The 18437-nt window shown below is 40.9% G+C and overlaps 1 long non-coding RNA gene across 1 annotated transcript in view; it reads left to right on the forward strand.

Annotated features, from left to right (window-relative positions):
* The window catches only part of LOC129540923 (uncharacterized), a 35204-nt gene extending 24964 nt beyond the window's left edge, over positions 1-10240 (forward strand). The window contains exon 3 of the long non-coding RNA XR_008682732.2: positions 10032-10240. This is a non-coding gene — a long non-coding RNA (uncharacterized LOC129540923). The remainder of the gene's footprint in view (positions 1-10031) is intronic.
* Positions 10241-18437: the final 8197 nt, after the last annotated feature.

The following is an 18437-nucleotide window of genomic DNA, read 5'->3' on the forward strand; positions in this document are numbered from 1 at the left end:
AGGAGGTGTGGGTTGGAGAACAGCTGGGGCTGAGAGCGTGCATGTGTGAATGAGGAAGGGGTGACTATCCCCACACAGGCTGCTGACCTTCAACCCCAGTTGTAAGAAAGAGCAAGTCAGACCTCAAAACTGAGCCTTCAGAGGCGGGGTAACAGTCATACCAGCTCTCTTTTTAATCTATGGTGCCAACTCTTATCCTTTAAAAACACAGATTTCTAAGAAACTCGTGCCTGTTGATAAGAGTGAGATCCCTAATGGTGCAGGTAACTCAGGCCACTGTGAAGGAGTGCAGTGATAAGGACGGGGCTCACATCAAAGACCAGTTCAGTCACATGCTGATTTGTATTATCCTGGCATTAAAATGAGGGAAAAGAATCACCGTAGACATTTCACTCGATGTTGTTCTGAACTGTAATAAAAAACATCAGGTTGCATTACCCTTCCCAAAGATCACATTTGGCTCTCTCAGCACTTCCAGCCTCCCAAGGAGACATTTTCAAAGCAGCTAGATTCTTTGGCCCCATAGAGGAGAAAAATCACAGATACACAAGCAGAGTCCAGCCCTGGCCCCTGCTGACCACATGGCATGTGGGAGAAAAGAGGTGGCTGGAAGATGTCCCAGTGGAATAGAGGTTCCTGGACACCTGAACTTGAGGGAGGAAGAAACAAATGGATCTCTCCTTGGGGAACTGGCTCTCTCCTCTCAGGCATTGCTCTGCCTTCTTGGAGACTGGGATCTGCTTGTTTGCCAATGAATCCAAAGCCCTCAATGGGTAGCACAATGCGATGTTTGTAAATATGATAAACCATTACAATATAACAGCTTTTCATTTGGAAAGCCACTTAGGCAAGAAATGATTACTGACCCATGATATGTAAATGATGGAAATGCAGAAATTAGTATTTGGGTCAACTCGTATATTTTTCAACCATGAAATGAAAATCTCAGTGTTCACATTCCAATTCATACATGAAAGCATCACAGTGCTATGAGTTGACTGTTGCTCTAATTTATTATCATCTTAGTTCATGTTTTCAGAGTCACCGTGATGGTATGGATCTACTTTCAATGCACTACTGTTGCAACTTGAAGAGGGGAAGGTACATCTCTGGGCCAGCTGGTGTCCTCGGGGGGTTTGACTTTAGTTGAGGAGAAGGGAAGTGATTTCGAAGAAGAGGTTACGGGCTCCTCTTCGAAGATTGCAAATATGCCATCAGTCTATCACTTCCCTTTCTTTTGAGTTCATAAAACCACAAGAATGGATTGGACAGTTGGGCTACCATGGCAAATTCCTCTGTGTCACTGGGGACACAAAAGAATCCTAAAAAGGACCTTTGTCTTCAAAGTTGAAGCAAAAGAAACTGACTATGGAAGAGGTGCAGAAAATTGGAGAGAATATTTAGGAAGACTTCTTGGAGGAAGGGATATTTCAGCTGGCTTAGAAGAGTGATAGAGTTTAAAAGATGAAGGAGGAGATTCATTCCAAGTAAGACAGCAAGAGAAATATCCCGGAGGATGGAGTCCCATGCCACATAAACTAAGGTCCCACTTTACTGAAGATGGCTATTGAAGAGCAAAAGTATGGGAGAACATGCAGAGAAATCACCCAGAGTGGGCCCCTGAAGACCAGTCACAGTTCCTTCCCAGAGTGAACCAGACGAGGGCAATGGGAGAGCAGGCTGGGTCTACCTAGACTGTGTAGAAATGTAGCCAGAATTGGAGCCAGGAGACTCTGGAAAGAAGGTCAGTTGGAAGGTAGGATTAGCAATATAAGGTCTGGGAAAGAAGGCGTGGAGCTGGGGTGCTTGTGACATGTGTTAGGAGAAATGGCAGAAGGTTGGGTAGGAGAAGGGTGGTCTGGGAGACAGGATGAAGTGTTAAAGTGTGTGCAGAGAGACAGAGAAAGTTACTGTCAACCCTTACATGCAGTGGTTTTATAGAGCAAAATGAGTATGTGATGCAGAGAGTCAGTGGAATAAGGGAATCCTGATGGTTTTACCTTTTAGTATGACTAATTAGCTAGAGGGACCTCTCATATTTCCATTGTGCCATGACAGCTCCTCCTCCTGTGACTGCGTAAATCATAGCCTTGAGATTGGGTAGTGCTGAGATCTCGGGATTCATTCAACTTTGGCTCTTGGATTTGGGGTGTACCAGCCCATGAAGTACAGTCACTCAGTCAAACCCTTTAGCTGGGGTCTCAGGATCAGAGGAGATATTGTGTCTGAATAGGTGGGTTAAACCAATAGCTCTCAATGGTGGTAATACTGCCCCCTACAGAGTGCTTTGGAAATTCCTGGAAACCTTTTTCAGATGTCACTGAACTGGGTGGGAGTCAGGGATGTGAGACATCCTGTTCACAGGACAGTCCAACACAATGCGGAATCCTGTAGCATCTCACGTGGTTTCCAAATGTCCTGCCAGGCATTCATGTAGGTAAACCTGTCTAAGCCTAAAACCTAACTCCAATTTACATAATTTGCTACCCAGTTTTAATACACACTAAATTTTCCATGAATTTACAACTACCTTGTATAGTAAGGCAAGATTATATTTTGTTTTGTTCAGAACTTTGCCAAGAATTGGGCATGAGAAAATCACAGTGCAGGCATTTGATTACTTTTTCAAGCCTTTCTTGCATACATGTGTAAATGCACATTATTTTATTATGAATTACTTTCCTTTTGTTTCTCCTTTACATGCAGGGCATTATATTGGTGTTTAAAAATGTGTCTAGGTAATATATATACATGATAAGCTGCCCTTCCTTGGTATTGTCAGTGACTGGTTTCAGGACTCCTATGGATACCAAAATCTGTAATGCTGAAGTCCCTTATATAAAATGGCTTAATATTTGTACATAACCTAAGCATATACTACCATATGGTTTAAATCATCTCTAGATTACTTATAATACCTAATACAATGTAAATGCTATGCAGATAGTTGTAAATAAAATGTAAATACATGTGCTCATGCTTAGTCGCTCAGTCATGTCCTACTCTTTGCAGCCCCATGGACTATAACCCATCAGGCTCTTCTGTCCATGGATTTTCCAGGAAGGATACTGGAGTGGGTTGCCATTTCCTTCTTCACGGGATCTTCCCAACACAGGGATTGAACCCACATCTCCTGTCGCTCTTCCACTGGCAGGCAGACTATCCCTGCACCACCTGAGAAGCTCAACTACAATGTAAATGTTAAGTAAATAGTTGCTGATGCACAGTAAATTCAAGTTTTGCTTTTTGGAACTTTATGGAACTTTTTAAAACTAATATTTTCCATCTGTGGTTGATTGACTCCTTGGCTGCATAACCGTCAGATTCTAAGGGCTGACTGTACACTGTCTATACATTTCATTTCATGATAGTAAAGGGGGGATACTAAAATATTTTTTATAAAAAGGAGATGTTGGGTCTGATGGGGTGAGAACCATGGAGTTTGACATACAAGAAACTCAGATATGACACTTTATAAGTGACCATCTTTTATTATTATTTTTTTTATGCTGGAAAAACAATGAATGGATCTTTGCTGAGCCACTCTGGTAAGCTTACAGTGGTTCAGGCACCATATAGACAGGTGGTAGATAAAAAAGAAGTGCAGGTTGCAGAACTATATTATCTCACAGGTTGACCTAATCTGGCCTGGTGACTTAGCACAGGTTGGGGTAGTCCAAAAGAGAGTGAATAAGATGTGATATTCTTGAGGTTACAGTCCTGCCAAGTGATTGTGAATATGGTCCAAGATGAATGATCTAACAGTGGGAGCCTGAGAGCACTGGAAGGTCCTGGGATGTTCAGTAGGCAGAAGGCTGTCAGCATCAGGAGCAAGTGCAGAGCATGCAGCCCCAAGCACCGGGCTGGGGTCAAGAGATGGAGTTCCACCCCTTATTGCAGGGCCAGGCAAGACAAGGCCCTGCCTCAAATGACCACTCCTGGGGCCCAGAAACAAAGGAACAAAATGACGAGTTAGTACCCAAGACATGGTGAGACCTAGGGTTGAAATTTTCAGGTCAGCAGTTGACATTCAGGGCAAACCAGCAACGAGATGGTCTGTGTGTCAAGTCATAGGTATTGGGGTTAGGTCATCCTAATGTATTTTGCTGCAAGTAGAGATGGATTCGCTGGCTGGTTTTAAGGAGGAAGCCAGAAGTGGTGCCATGTTGGACCTAACAGTTTTATAACCTTATTGGAAAAACAAAGTATAAATACATAATGAATGCATTAACTGGACAATCATTAGCAAAGAGTATGGACAACATTTCAAGAATTTCTGAAAACCCTACATGGCCTTCCTTGGATCAAAGAGGGTGTGAGACTCTAGGACATGAGAGAGACCTCTGGGTTGGAATAGTTTCTGAAGGTGTTATGGAAGAGCAAGGGCTGGAGCCAGCCTGTGAATAGCAGGTGAATGAATATTTGAATTCACTCAGTCATTCAACAAATACTTAGGAAATCCTTGCTATTTGATAGATGCTGAAAATAAAGAGGTAAACAAGAGAGACACTGACTTTGGTGACACAGATGATGGGCTCACCTGGGACCCAGAGACTTGAGCAGGCTAGAATGGGCAGCTTTCATCCCTGGACTTGAGGGTGTTCCTAAGGCTGCACCTGAGGTGCACCCAGGGTCTGCCTTTAATTTAAGGAAGTACTCTTTTTGTTACCTGGTGGTGGTGGTTTAGTCTCTAAGTCATGTCCGACTCTTACGGCCCCATGAACTGTACCCTGCCAGGCTCCTTGGTCCATGGGATTCTCCAGGCAAGAATACTGGAGTGGGTTGCCATTTCCTTCTCTAGGGGATCTTCCCAATCCATGAATTGAATCCGGGTCTCCTGAATTGCAGGCAAATTCTTTACCAACTGAGCTATGTCTGAGCTGCAGCTGATTGAGCATCAATTGTGTAGGGCATAATTTCTATCTGCTTTAAGGTTTAACCTTAAAAGAAACTAAAACTATAATTAATATAAACTCTTAAGAATTAGGGGTTGACCAAATTTTTCTCTAAAAATTCAAAGAGTAAATATTGTAGATATGTCATGAAATGGGCTTCCCAGTTTAGGGGCACTGAGTTTACTTCTCTGCCAATGCAGGAGACACAAGAGATGCGAGTTTGATCCCTGGGTCAGGAAGATCCCCTGGAGAAGCAAACGGCAACCCACTCCAGTATTCTTGCCTGGAAAATCCCATGAACAAAGGGATCTGGTGGGCTACAGTCCATAGGGTTGCAAAGAGTCGGACACAACTGACTGAAATGACTTAACATGTGCACGCATGTGTCATGAACTAGAATTCCTGTTTTGATTTTCTTTTCTTTTTAGCAATCTAAAAACATAAAATCCATTTATATAAACTCAGGCTGAGTTTTGGCCTGCTGGTCTACACAGTTCCTTTTCTCCAGAGGCCAAGTGGACATTCAATCATGTTGGTGAACGATAAGTAATATTTATTATCAGTAATATTTTGTAGAACCTGAAATATTTTCCAATGTTATATTTATATATATAGCCCCACTTGGCCCTCAAAACAATGCTACGAGAGTAGGTTAAACCACATCACCATTATTCCTCATTTCATAGGTAAGTGGATTGAACCTCAGGAACATTTGGGCCTTGGGTTAAGTCATACAGACACGGAAACCAGAGGGACACTAGATCTCAGTCTTTTGATTCTGGAGCTCTTCCTTGATCTCCAGCTATTTTGAACTGACTGTCCAACCAGATTATTCACAACTTTCACAGGGCTCTCTGGTTTCAATCGGAATATGTTTTGGAATTAAAGGCTTACACTTAAAAAACAAACAAACACCAGATATGGTCTGAATTATGTCAGTGCTCTTGGGGGAGAGGGTCAAATAGATTGTTTTATGTCCAGTCACTGTTCTAAGTGTGGAGTTGCTTTTGTTGTTGTTGTTTTTTGGTTGTTTAGTCGTGTCCGACTCTTTGCAACCCCACGGACTGTAGCCCTCTAGGCTCCTCTATCCATGGGATTTCTCAGGCAAGAATGCTGGAGTGGGTTTCCATGCCCTCCTCCTTCCTGATGCAGGGGATTAGACATGCAAATCCTGCATTGGCAGGCGCATTCTTTACATTGAGCCACCAGGGAAGCCCCAGGTGCTGGGGACTCACCACCAAATTCAGTAGACACAACCCCTACTCTAATGAACAGTTTATAGTCCAATGAAGATGATTCTAATGATAATGATTCAAAGTAAGAGTAGCAACTACCTAAATGCCAAGTATTGTGTTTGGAGTTACAAATGTTTTATCCCTAACATTCAAAGTAGTGTCATAAAGTGGGTCCTATTTTCTCCACTGTATAAATACTTTAGTATTAATAGCGGTAGCTAACATATGGAACTTACTCTGTGTTAGGAAAGAAGTGCTCAGAGGAGATAAGAGAGCAGGTAGTTGGCCAAGGGGGATTTGAAATTGCGTCTACATACCTTGGAGTCCAAGGCTTTCCACTTTGTGCTGAAGCAAAACCCTGGGCCGTGCCTGGTAGGCTGTCCCAACACACCTGCAGTTTTCTATGCCTGGTGGATTTGAGTCAGGTTCCCTGTCTTCGAATTCTGTCATTTATGGGGCAAGGCAGCCAGAGAGCCCTTACTCATTGGTACTTTACACTGTGATGACTGCTGAGATGGCACTTCCAGTGTCATATAATGCTATTTTCTAAAGCTTCTAACTCTGAAGTAATTGCCTCATGGATTGCGATTTCATCAGTGTTCAAATGCTGCTCTTGACATGCAGTTGGATAATTTTGAGACATAGGTGTCTGCTTCAAAGTTTAGGGGCACTGAGTTAAAAACACCTTAAAAAGCAAAGGTGGATGGAGTGACACACTGCTTGGAATCCCCGCCTTGCTTTGGCACACTACTTCTGCCTTTACTTGCTTTATTCCAAAGAAGCCCACTGAAACCTCTTCCTAGTATTGTTAACATTATTTAATTTGCATTAGTCTATGTAAGATTCAGAATCTAAGGCCTTTCTTTAGCTCCTCAGTCTTCTGTGGGACAGGTGCACGACAAACATTTTGCAGAGCTCTTTTTTTCAGTCCTTGGGAGATTATAGAGTGTGGAAATTTAAGTGTGGAGGGGGATCCTTGGAGGCTTCATTTTAAATTTCCCAAGTTTTCTGTAGTTGCTACTTTGTCAGAAAATAGATTTTATTTTTTGTATTAAAAAGGTATACTGACTAATGTGTCAATGACTTTTCCTTATAAATACATTTATCTGAAGAACTTCATTATTACATAAATTACTTTTCTCAAATTAATTTTTTTTTGATGAAACCCATGTTTTCAGTGTGGCATTAGGAAAGCTCAGTGATCACATATAATAACAATGTATTAGAAAAGAACCCATTTTTAAAAACCTATAACTCAACAGACTAAAACAATGACAGACGAGCCATTCATGCAAATTAGCTAGCTCACATTTATCAGAGAAAATATTTTATAGCATTAACAACACTGTCATTGAAGAAAAATTAAATGGGGCTCAGAACCACACATTTATTTTTACTTAATTCATTATTCATTGACTTGCTTCATTCCTCCTTTTCTTTCTTTCTTTTTATTTTCAGAATTGTAAGTTTTTAATTCAAAGTTCAGTGGAAGAAGAAGCAGATGATTTTCCCATTTTAGTGACCCCGTGGTTAGCAGCAATAAAGCAACAGGAACAAATCTGGCTTGAAACGTGTCCAAACCCACATTTCCCAGTGAGCACAAAAAGCAAAAAAGTAAGATGTGCAGCGGATATTAACATGAGTAATCTTGGAAATCTAAATATTAAACATATGTCAAAGATTATCAAACGCACATCCACATGTCTTATAGAGATGTCTTTCATCCGAGGAGCTCCAGCCCATTTCAATGTGCATGAGCTAGTTCTCTAGCCTCATCAAAGTTTGGCGTATCCAGTGACAACGGCACCAGTTTTTTTATAGATGGGTGCTTGTGAAGCAATAACTCCTCAGCTCCCGCACCTTCCTGAAAGACAGTCTTCTTAATTTCTACCCCCACTGGAAGATGAAAGAAGTGAAAATGTTAGTTGCTCAGTCATGTTTGAATGTTTGTGACTGCACGGACTGTAGCCCACCAGACTCCTCTGTCTTTGGGATTTCCCAGGCAAGAATACTGGAGTGGGTTGCCATTTCCTTCTCCAGGGGATCTTCCTCACTCAGGGATCTAACCTGGGTCTCCTGCATTGCAGGCAGATTCTTTCACCTGAAGATCAGTTCAGTTCAGTTCAGTTCAGTTCAGTCGCTCAGTCGTGTCCGACTCTCCGTCTAGTCAAGGCAATGGTTTTTCCCGTGGTCATGTATGGTTGTGAGAGTTGGACTGTGAAGAAGGCTGATCGCCGAAGAATCGATGCTTTTGAACTGTGGTGTTGGAGAAGACTCTTGAGAGTCCCTTATACTGCAAGGAGATCCAACCAGTCCATTCTAAAGGAGATCAATCCTGGATGTTCATTGGAGGGACTGATGCTAAAGCTGAAACTGCAATACTTTGGCCACCTCATGCGACGAGTTGACTCACTGGAAAAGACTCTGATGCTGGGAAAGGTTGGGGGCGGGAGGAGAAGGGGACGACGGAGAATGAGATGGCTGGATGGAAGATAATATCATTTAAATCCAGGTTTATTATTTGCCCAGTGAGCTGCACAGTTCGGGAAATTTCCTGGAGTCTGATTTGTGTTCTGATGCTGAAGTCTGTAGAACCCCACCCTCAGCTCCATCTACAGGTCTTGTTTCATAGTGGTCCAGAGAAGAATGTTCCAGACTCTGAGAAATGTATTGTCTTATCTCCTGGACACTGTGTAAGAAGGCTGTGACAATACCTCCCGTCCACTGGTGACTAGTGCTCACAGTGCTTGGCATCTTTACCTTATTCTGCGGGACAACTGAAGCTATACTTTGAAAATACCTAAGGGAGTAACATTATAATTGGGAGCTAGCCTAGTTTTTTCTGGGTGTATACCAGCTGTTGAACAATATTATTTAAAAAAATCTCTTGGTGCAGCATGATCTTACTTTTTCTTAGCTTCATTTTTGCCATCTGTAAATTGTGAAAGAAAAGCTGACTCTCAGCATTTCTCAATGAGATCATGTTTATGAGAAGACTTTGTAAACTCTAGACCTTTATACAAATGTGGGATAGTATCATTACCTTAAAGGAACATCTCCTAGAAAGAGGCCCCCTCCCACCCTGCCCCAGGGATAACTGGTGCACTGAAACCCAGTTTCGTTTCCATATCCATTCATCCTTGGCAAAATATCATAGTCTTCATGTGAAGCTACCTGTGTGGCGCTATGCATATGGCTCAGTAGGCAGGCCGAGTGAGGCGGAGAGTACATCCTTACATTTGTGCTGCTCTTCTCAGGGAGTCTGGCACTGAGCGGGAGTTCAACAAACACGTTCTGAATTGTGTGGAGGTAAAATGACTTGGGAGTGAACAAAGCGAAAGAATACAAGATAAAGCGCCAGTTTGGTGGAACTTCTCCAGTGAGGGGACAGGCAGTGTCTGGGGCACTGCAAGGAGACAGGTTGCTGGCGAAGGAGAAGAACCAGATGTGATCCTTGGAGGCTGAGAGCGCCCAGAGTGATCTCAGTGGGGGCACAGCCCTCTGGGCCTTCCCTCCTCCTCCTGATAACTTCTCTCACCTGCTCCTTCTATCTTCTATCACCTGGAGAAGGAGCTGCTCAGTCTTTCTTTGTCTGTGGCGTATGGGATTTTCCTCATTCTGGGAGGTAGAGGAAGCTGAAATTCTCTGGGGAATAGCATGGCTTCTCCAGTTCTGTTCTTTAGGGAATTTGCAGGAGCTATGGAAGACAACTGGCAGACTATCTCTCGATGGGAGTGTAGAGGGGTGGGGAAGGGATGTCATTTTAGGGAAAGATCTGAAATATGTCAACATGCACTTTCGGGTGGAAGATTTCTTAAACTGAAGTGTCTGTTTTGGCCATTAAAATAACACATCACTTATGATAAAAGTAATGATCTATTAATTTATCTCTTTTGACCAGTTTCCCTCGTGAATGGTAAAGGACACACTGACAATGCCTGCCAAAGAAGGAGATGTGGGCTCGATCCCTGTGTTGGGAAGCTCCCCTGGAGGAGGAAATGGCAACCCACACCAGTATTCTTGCCTGGGAAATCCCATGGACAGAGGAGCCTGGTAGGCTACAGTCCATGGGGTCACAGAAGAGTTGGACCCAGCTTAGTAACAACAATGTTCTCCTAGAGCACATTTTGAGAAATAAAGTGTATTCTGAAATTGTTGACTTGCTTTTGTCAATGTGTTCCAAAATAATATGACTTGATTCTCCCAAACACATATGAAACCCCTTCCCCTCCTGCCTTGGAATAGAAACTATTATCATCGTGAAGGAATCACAAAACTGAACACATTTTTCCCTTTGGAGAACAAAGTGTTCCATGAAAGGCGGGGTTTACTTGCTATTGTTTGAGTTGTGGAGGATGTAATTATACCCAGTCCACCGTCCTCTCTTCTTGCCTATTTATCTGTCTTCTTTCTTCACCTTTATCTTCAACCTATATCTCACAAGCAGGGCGTATACGACTCTCAGTTTCTCAGAACATCATCTACCTGGCAGAGACACAAACAGCTCTGGGGCTGCAGCCGAGTCTGCACCATCTCCCTCTGGACTAAGGGAACTGTGCTCTGAAAGAAAAACCTCAATGCAAAAATCACATTTCATTTGCTCTGTAATAATTTCCTTTTCATTTTTTCCCCAGCCTCTTTCTCAGAAATGCATAGAAAGCTTTGCTTTTGGTTCTAAGCTGCAAGGGATTGAAGAAAGAAAAGAGGACTTGCAGAAGATCTAGATCTGCGGTCATTGAGCTAGAAACATTATTCTTGAGTGGACACAGATGAGACAATCAAAGACTAATGAAAGTTGCTGAATGTGATGGCAGATCAACATCAAACACTCATACTTTCTCACCTCTACTTTAAGGTGAAATATTAGCTGAAAAAAAAAAAGAATGTGTCTAGACTGAAACTCTAGTGACTTGTGTTCACATCATCAGAGAACGGAGTATGTTTACATGAAAATATTTACAAAATACTGATTTAAATATATTACACTCAACTCCTAACTGATCAAAGGTTTAAAGTCTGTTTATAGTGAGTAATACTTTAACGAAAATGATTCACTTTGTCATTTGCATTTATGCATACATAGATTTACTGGAATCAGCCAGAATAGCAAACTGCAGCCAGTTGGAAAGTCAACATGTTCATTGCTGTTTAGTTTATTAAAAAATGTGTTTAATTCTTTAGAGACACCATATGAAGAATATCATGGCCAGCTACAAGCATATATATTTTCTCTTGGGGCTTGATTACTATAATCCAAGTATTTCAAAACTGTTATCAGAACCAGTGAGCAGCTAGAGTTGGATCAGGTCTTCAGAATCTTAGAAGTTGGGAAGAATATTACAGATTATCTAGTCCAATGTTTTTCAAACTCTCCTGATGATAGTAATTCCTGGTCCTTATTACAGACCTATTGAATCTGAATCTCCAGGGGTGGGGCCTCCCTTAGAAACTGTGTTTAAACAATGTGGTATTTTTATCATCAGGAAAGTTTGAAACAAACTAGTCCACTGCTTCTCAGTCCTGGCAATGTATCAGAATTGTCTGTAGAGGTTGTTGACAATATGAAAGTCTGGATAGAGCCTATATTGGCTAGTCTGAAAGCCACACTGTTGGTCTCTAGGTTGGAATTTAAGACTACAAGATCTCAAATAAATTACTATTGCTGCTGTTGTTATTATTATTATTATTTCACTATTGTTATTAAAAGCATGATAAAAGATAACTTTTGGATAGTGATGTATAGTTTACAAAGTCTTGTATTCCCTATTCTCATAGAAGCTCTGTGAAATTGTCTTATTTTTCATTTATGGATGGAAAAACTGACGCTAGGTGAAGTTTTAGAGTACTGCTTAAAATTGACCATGTAACATTCAGTCAAGCTAGGACTTGAACTTAGGTCTTCTGACACCAAATTTGGAACATTTTCTACTGCCTCACAATGCCATAGGTGAGGGCTTTTCTGCCTATACTTTAGTAAGTGGGATGCAGTAAGGGAGGACATTCATTTTTATTATTTAGTTACATGTGATTTACTTTGACCCTTTATTCCAGCTTCTTGAGATCTTTATAAATCCTTGATTAATCCATCAATATATTGGCTGCCTTGGACAATTTGTATCATCTACAATTGAACAAGCTTCTATGTCCTGATCCAAATTATTAAAAACTCTGAACAGGACATGGTCATAGAGAATACTCATTGGCATATTTTGGGGAGACTGTTCTCTAGGTTAGCATTAAAACCATAATTAACACATTGGAGTCCATTTTTCAACCTACTAGAATTTTATGTGGGGCTTCCCAGGTAGTGCAGTGGTAAAAAATCTACCTGCCAATGCAGGAGATGCAAAAGCCATGAGTTTGATCTCTGGGTTGGGAAGGTCCCCTGGAGTAGAAAATGGCAACCCACTTCAATATTCTTGCCTGGATAATTCCATGGTCAGAGGAGCCTGGCGGGCTATCGACCACAGGATCGCAAAGATTCGGACACGGCTGAACAACTGAATGTCATGCACACACAGAATTTTATGTACCTGTGTCATCATTCTGCTCACATGTCCCAGTCTTAACATTCAAAGAAATCATGAATAGATGCATGTATGTATTTAACTGAATCACTTTGCTGTACATCAGAAACTATCACAACATTGCTAATCTACTATACTCCAATATAAAATAAAAAGTTAAAAGCAAAAACAGATCATGAAAGCCCTAGTTAAGTATCTTGCTAAAGTGCTGATACATTACATCTACAGAATTCCCTTGATCCACCAAAGGGAAAATGGTCAACTTCTATCTGAGTGGATAATTTTAACTGTCTCACAAATCAAGCTACTTCATTATTTGGAAGAAAACACTCAAGGTGTTCCATTAAATCTTGGAAGGACCCTGTAGGGGCCCCATCCTTCAAGAACCAGCTTGGATGTCATGTTCTCTGGAAAGCCTTTTTTGGTCTTCCATGCCGATTTAGCAAAACCCCTTCCTCTGATTCAGCAGACTGATTATTCCCCCGTGTAACACTTACCATGTTACCTTGTAGTTATTTATGTTTTCTTTATTTGAACTTCTTGAAGGCAAGGGCTGTATTTTATTCACCTTGGAAGTCTTCTGTAGCATTAAATAGTGATTGGTGCAAGTCACAATAAATATTTGCTGAATGAATGACTGTGATTGAATCCATAAGTGAGTGTGAAATAAAGTTTTCTTGTAAAGATTTATTAGATCAAGAACATTAACCAGAATCTCTCTTAAGTTTCTTTTGGGCTTTGGCACTTCTTATTGACGATATCCAGAGACAATGGACAAAGCCTGTCCAAGAAACTCCAACGTTCATCTCCTCCTTGAAAAGGAAGAATTAATCCTTTGGCCTCCTAGAGTAGTTGTAGTTTTAAGATTAATCTTAACTCTGTTTGTAGCCTATAAAACAAAACTAATTGCAGAATTCAAAGCTTTAGAGCATTTTTAGGTGGCTTGATGGGAAAGCATTGAAATAAATACAAACATTTAGATAAAACAACCATTTTAATAGTATTAACTCTGCCAATTAATGATAATGGAAGAGCCGTCCAATTAGTTAAATCGCTAATAGTTTTATCAAGCAGAGGTTGGTAATTTAAAGCAAACAAATTCTTTCTAATTTTATCCACTTGCACACCAAGATATTTAAAGGATAACAGGGGATCCAATAAAGAGTATTGCTCAAGAAGAGCTATATTTAAATCTCCTAATGGCTATAGCATAGAGTTACCCCAATTAGTCAGAAAACCCAAGCAGTCAGTAAATTCTTTCAAGACTCCATAATTTGGGGTAAAAATAAATGAGATACAACAAAGGTGCACTTGCAATCATTAGCATCATTATTGTGGCATATTTGGGAGGTGGAGAGTGCCGTGAGAGTCAGGGGGGTAAATTTAACTCATCGAATCCTGTTGTGAATGCTCTGCACCCACACTCTGCTTCACACTGCAGCATTTTTTGAGGGGCTGTTCATGGGGCTCACTACTAATACCTGTTTTCAGGGCAGCGGGTCATGGGGAAGTTCATATACTTGATGACACACCAAAGCTAGGCCTTTCCCTGTCAAACCTCCATGGAGAATTCAGGCATGTAACTGGATAATTCAGGAAAATCTCTCAGGACCAGAATGTTAGCATTTTTTACAATACCCTTTAATTTTTCTCAAGAGAACAGACTTTGAAAAACATCTGCATCGTCTGGATATGTGAACTTCATTAGCACAGACTGGTCAGTTAAGGACAAACAGCAAATGATCAACTGGAAAGGGCCTCTGTAGTCTATCTTTTGCTTGAGTAGAAGATTGCCATAAAAAATGTCAGGATTAATGATTCTGCTTACCCCACATTCAGGTACTGCCAACCAAGCACTGTGCTCAGATGGACAAACTTCAAAGGAAAAAGAACAATATGTAGGGCAACTCTAACGCATAATCTCTGCCAGTGTGAGCAAGCAGGAAGTATTGTTTGTTTATAGTTAACAACTACTATTTATTGAATCACTTACTGTGATCCAAGAACTGTGCCAATATCTTTATATTAATTATTTCATTAAGCTTTCCATCAAAGAAGGTGGTGTTATCCCTGTTGTGTAGATGAGTTTACTGAGGTTTACAAGTTGGAGTAGCTTGCCCACAACTACTAGTCTTAGAGCCAGGATTCAGACTTAGGGCTCTCTAACTGCAAAGACCTTCTCTTTATCTGGATCATATATTCTCATCCCCATCTGGAGGCTGGCACATTGTCAATGTTTAGTGTGTATAGAAGGAGGATGATGGTCACCATAGGCTGCAGTGGTATGACAAACAAATACCCTGCAGATAACCCCGTGGGGTAAATACAGAATGAACCAGAATAGCCATTTGCATCAAAGTACCGCTCCAGAATTCCCAGCCACTCTGGCAGAGTGCCCAGGCACTGCCCCAGAGTCCAACTGGAATGTTCTTTGAGATGCTTCTGGTTTTCATTTTCCAAAACTTGCTGCACACAACAAGTGAGCCTGAGGCTGGCTGCAGAGTCCCAACACTATTTCCCGTCTAGTGAGAAGTGGGAGGTTGTGAAACAAAAGAAATTGGTTGTAGTAACATCTTGGTATCAAGAACTAACTTTTCTCTAAACCCTAAAAAGTCTCGTCAAATCAATCCACAGAACTAAGTCTTGGCCAGGATCATTAGACAAAAGGTTGTCAGTGATATAAGGTCCAGGAAACTTGTGTTGATCAAGAAGTAAGAGCAAAGACTTAGGACTGAGGGCAGGACGGACTGAAAGAACACTTACTAACCCAGGAAGTAGGCCAGCCTGAACAAGGCCTGATTGATGTTAGGGAGACGTCTTAATTTCTCTCTTTTTACATTCTCTATTGTTCCATTTGTTGTCCTTTAGTCACTAAGTCATGTCTGACTCTTTTGCGACCCCATGGTCTGTAGCCCATCAGACTCCTCTGTCCATGGGATTTCCCAGGCAATACTACTGGAGTAGGTTGCCATTTCCTTCTCCAGGGGATCTTCCTGACCCAGGGATTGAACCCCAGTCTACTGCACTGGCAGGCAGGTCACTTTAAATATGTTCCTCTCAGGGTGGCAACTGTGGAGAAAGAGCCTGATCTGACCCTTGGTTCAGATGTTGCCTCTGCCACTTGGTAGCTCTGAGGGAACTGACTGATCACAAACCACCCTCAAGCCCAGATCTCATGGAAAAAAAGGATCTTGCAGATTTGGAGATACTCAATGAGCAGATTTTTTTCTTTTTCATTTTACTATTCTTTACCACTTGCAGAACGGTATAAGTGAGAAGTTGAACTGGTCTTCAGCAGAACTGACATTAGTTTGAGAAAGAATGAGAAAAAAAGCAACTGAAAAATACTAGGAGCAATCTTAGTGTGGCCTCCAGTCCCAGAGATTTTGACACTAAATTGTACCCACCGTCAGCTAAATAGTGGGGTGAAACACTGGGCCAGGGGGCAGGATCCTTGGGCTTCTTCCCACGTTGGCCACTATTTTATGTCAGGTTTCCTGAGAAATAGATTCTAATACACACACTGCTGCACTGGAGGTTTACTGGGGTGTGCTCTCAGCAACACCTGGGAGAGGCTGAGGGACGTAGGTAGGGTTAGCCAGGAGAGGACGAAGTGTGATCTAGGTGTGACCAAGGTTTCACCAGATTCCACAGGGAGCTCTGGAGTTGGGGGGTACAGTGGGGATTGTCCTTTCAGAACCGCCCCAAATTGAGGCAAAGGGCCTTTGAACTGTTGCATCAACCAGCCAGTGCCTATAAGCTGCCCCCATGGAACATTACCCCAAGGAAGGGGTCATGATCCTAGGAAAGGTGGGTGGCAGGAGGGCTTGGCTGCGAGGCATCATCAGCAGGTGACACTTCTCACATCTTGAAAAATGAGAGCCTTCAGGAGAAGGGAAGAGAACCTTTACAGGCCACCGTAGCATCTACTATAGCTCCTGTGTGGGTAATGAACAGTACTGTTTCAGCATTCAGCATCCTTAAATGAAACAGTACTTTCAACCAATATTTATGAACACCTGCTTCGTGTATTGTTCCCCTCACTTAGAGATATCGGATGAATTAATGCACCAAAATTCTGGTAAAATGTCAGTTCCTCTAAGGAACCGCTTTTAACTATGACACGCAGTTATATACTATCTTTTCTATTTCTGTGCCATCAAAGCATTCACATATGCCTTTTCCAGGGCATCGTTCACTGTATTACGATATCTGTATTGGGGAATCTTATTAGTATTAGTATCTTTTTCTTATTTTTTCACCCAATACAAACTCTAGTGAATAAGTCATTATTTAAAGTCTGTATGTCTAACATTAGCATAGTTATACCTTCTTTCTTTTGGTGAGCATTTGTATGGTTTATTCTTTTAATTCTTTCACTTTAAATTTTTCTCTATTATACTTTAGATATGTCGCCTATAAATGACATTTAATTCAGTTTAATTTTGTTATTATTCAGCATGACAATCTTTCTGCTTTAGCTAGAGCATTTAGGACACTCATGCCTAATGCAACCACTGAATTATTTAGGTTAAAACCAACCATCCTATTTTGTGCTTTTAATTGATCCACTAGGCTTCCCAGGTGGTTCAGTGGTAGCGAATCTGCCTGACAGTGGGTTCAGTCCCTGGGTCAGGAAGATCCCCTGGAGATGGAAATGGCAACCCACTCCAGTAATCTTCCCTGGGAAATTTCATGGACACAGGACCCTCATGAGTTACAGTCCTTGGGTTCTCAAAAGAGCTGGACATGCTTTAGTGATTAAATGACAACAATTGATCCATCATGTCTTTTTTTTTCTCACTTTTCTTGACTTCTTCTGGATTGATTTTTTTCTTTGCAGTCTATTTTTTTCCCCCTCTCTGTTGGTTTGGGAATCATTTACTTTTTTCTATTTTTTTAGTGGTTACCCTAGAGTTTACAACATTCACCCTTCACTTATCAAAGTCTAAAGTTAATCAACACGTTTACTCTCTTCTGGAACAAATACAAGGACTTAATTTAACTCAGTTCTCCCTTTGTCCCAATCATAGTTGACAACTTGTAGTTGTCATGAATTTTAACAGCTTAAAACTCTGTAAGACATTCATATTGTAGCTTTAAAGTCAATGTTTATGTTCACCCACATGTTCACCACTTTTTTAGTTCTTTAATCCTTCCTGGATCTCTGATACTTCAGTTTAGTTTACTACACTGACATTTTATCAGAATTTTGGTGCATTAATTCATTAGATATCTCTAAGTGAGGGGAACAATACACAAAGCAGGTGTTCATAAATATTGGTTGTGAATTCTCTCAGTTTTTGGTCATCTGAAAATTTCCATATTTCACTTACATGCTTGAAGGATATTTTGCTAAGTATAAAATCCTATGATAGTTTTTATTTTCTATAAGAACATGGGAAACATATTCCCATTTACCTTTAGTTTTCATTTTTGCCCTTGAGTTACTTAAAACTATAGATCCTTAGAAGGTAAATCTGTCTTTTTTTCTCTAGCTGCTGTAAATCTTTTCCATTTTTTTCTTTAGTTTTCTGTAGCTTCACAATGATACATCTTGTTACATATTTATTTTTTTTAATCTTATTTGGGGTTCTTAGGTTTTGTTAATCTATTCTGGAAAATTCTGCCATTTCAGCCATGGCATTTTAAATATTGTTTTTGCTCCATTTCTCTCTTTTGATTTTATTTCTAAATCTGCAGTCAAATATATTATATCTTTTCACTATATCCTCTATTACCCTCTCTTCTATATTTTCTATTTGTCTCTTTTTGCTACA

Source organism: Moschus berezovskii, chromosome 4 (genome assembly GCF_049115385.1).
Source record: "Moschus berezovskii isolate FMDL1 chromosome 4, NW_MosBer_1.0, whole genome shotgun sequence".
NCBI classification, from domain to species: domain Eukaryota; kingdom Metazoa; phylum Chordata; class Mammalia; order Artiodactyla; family Moschidae; genus Moschus; species Moschus berezovskii.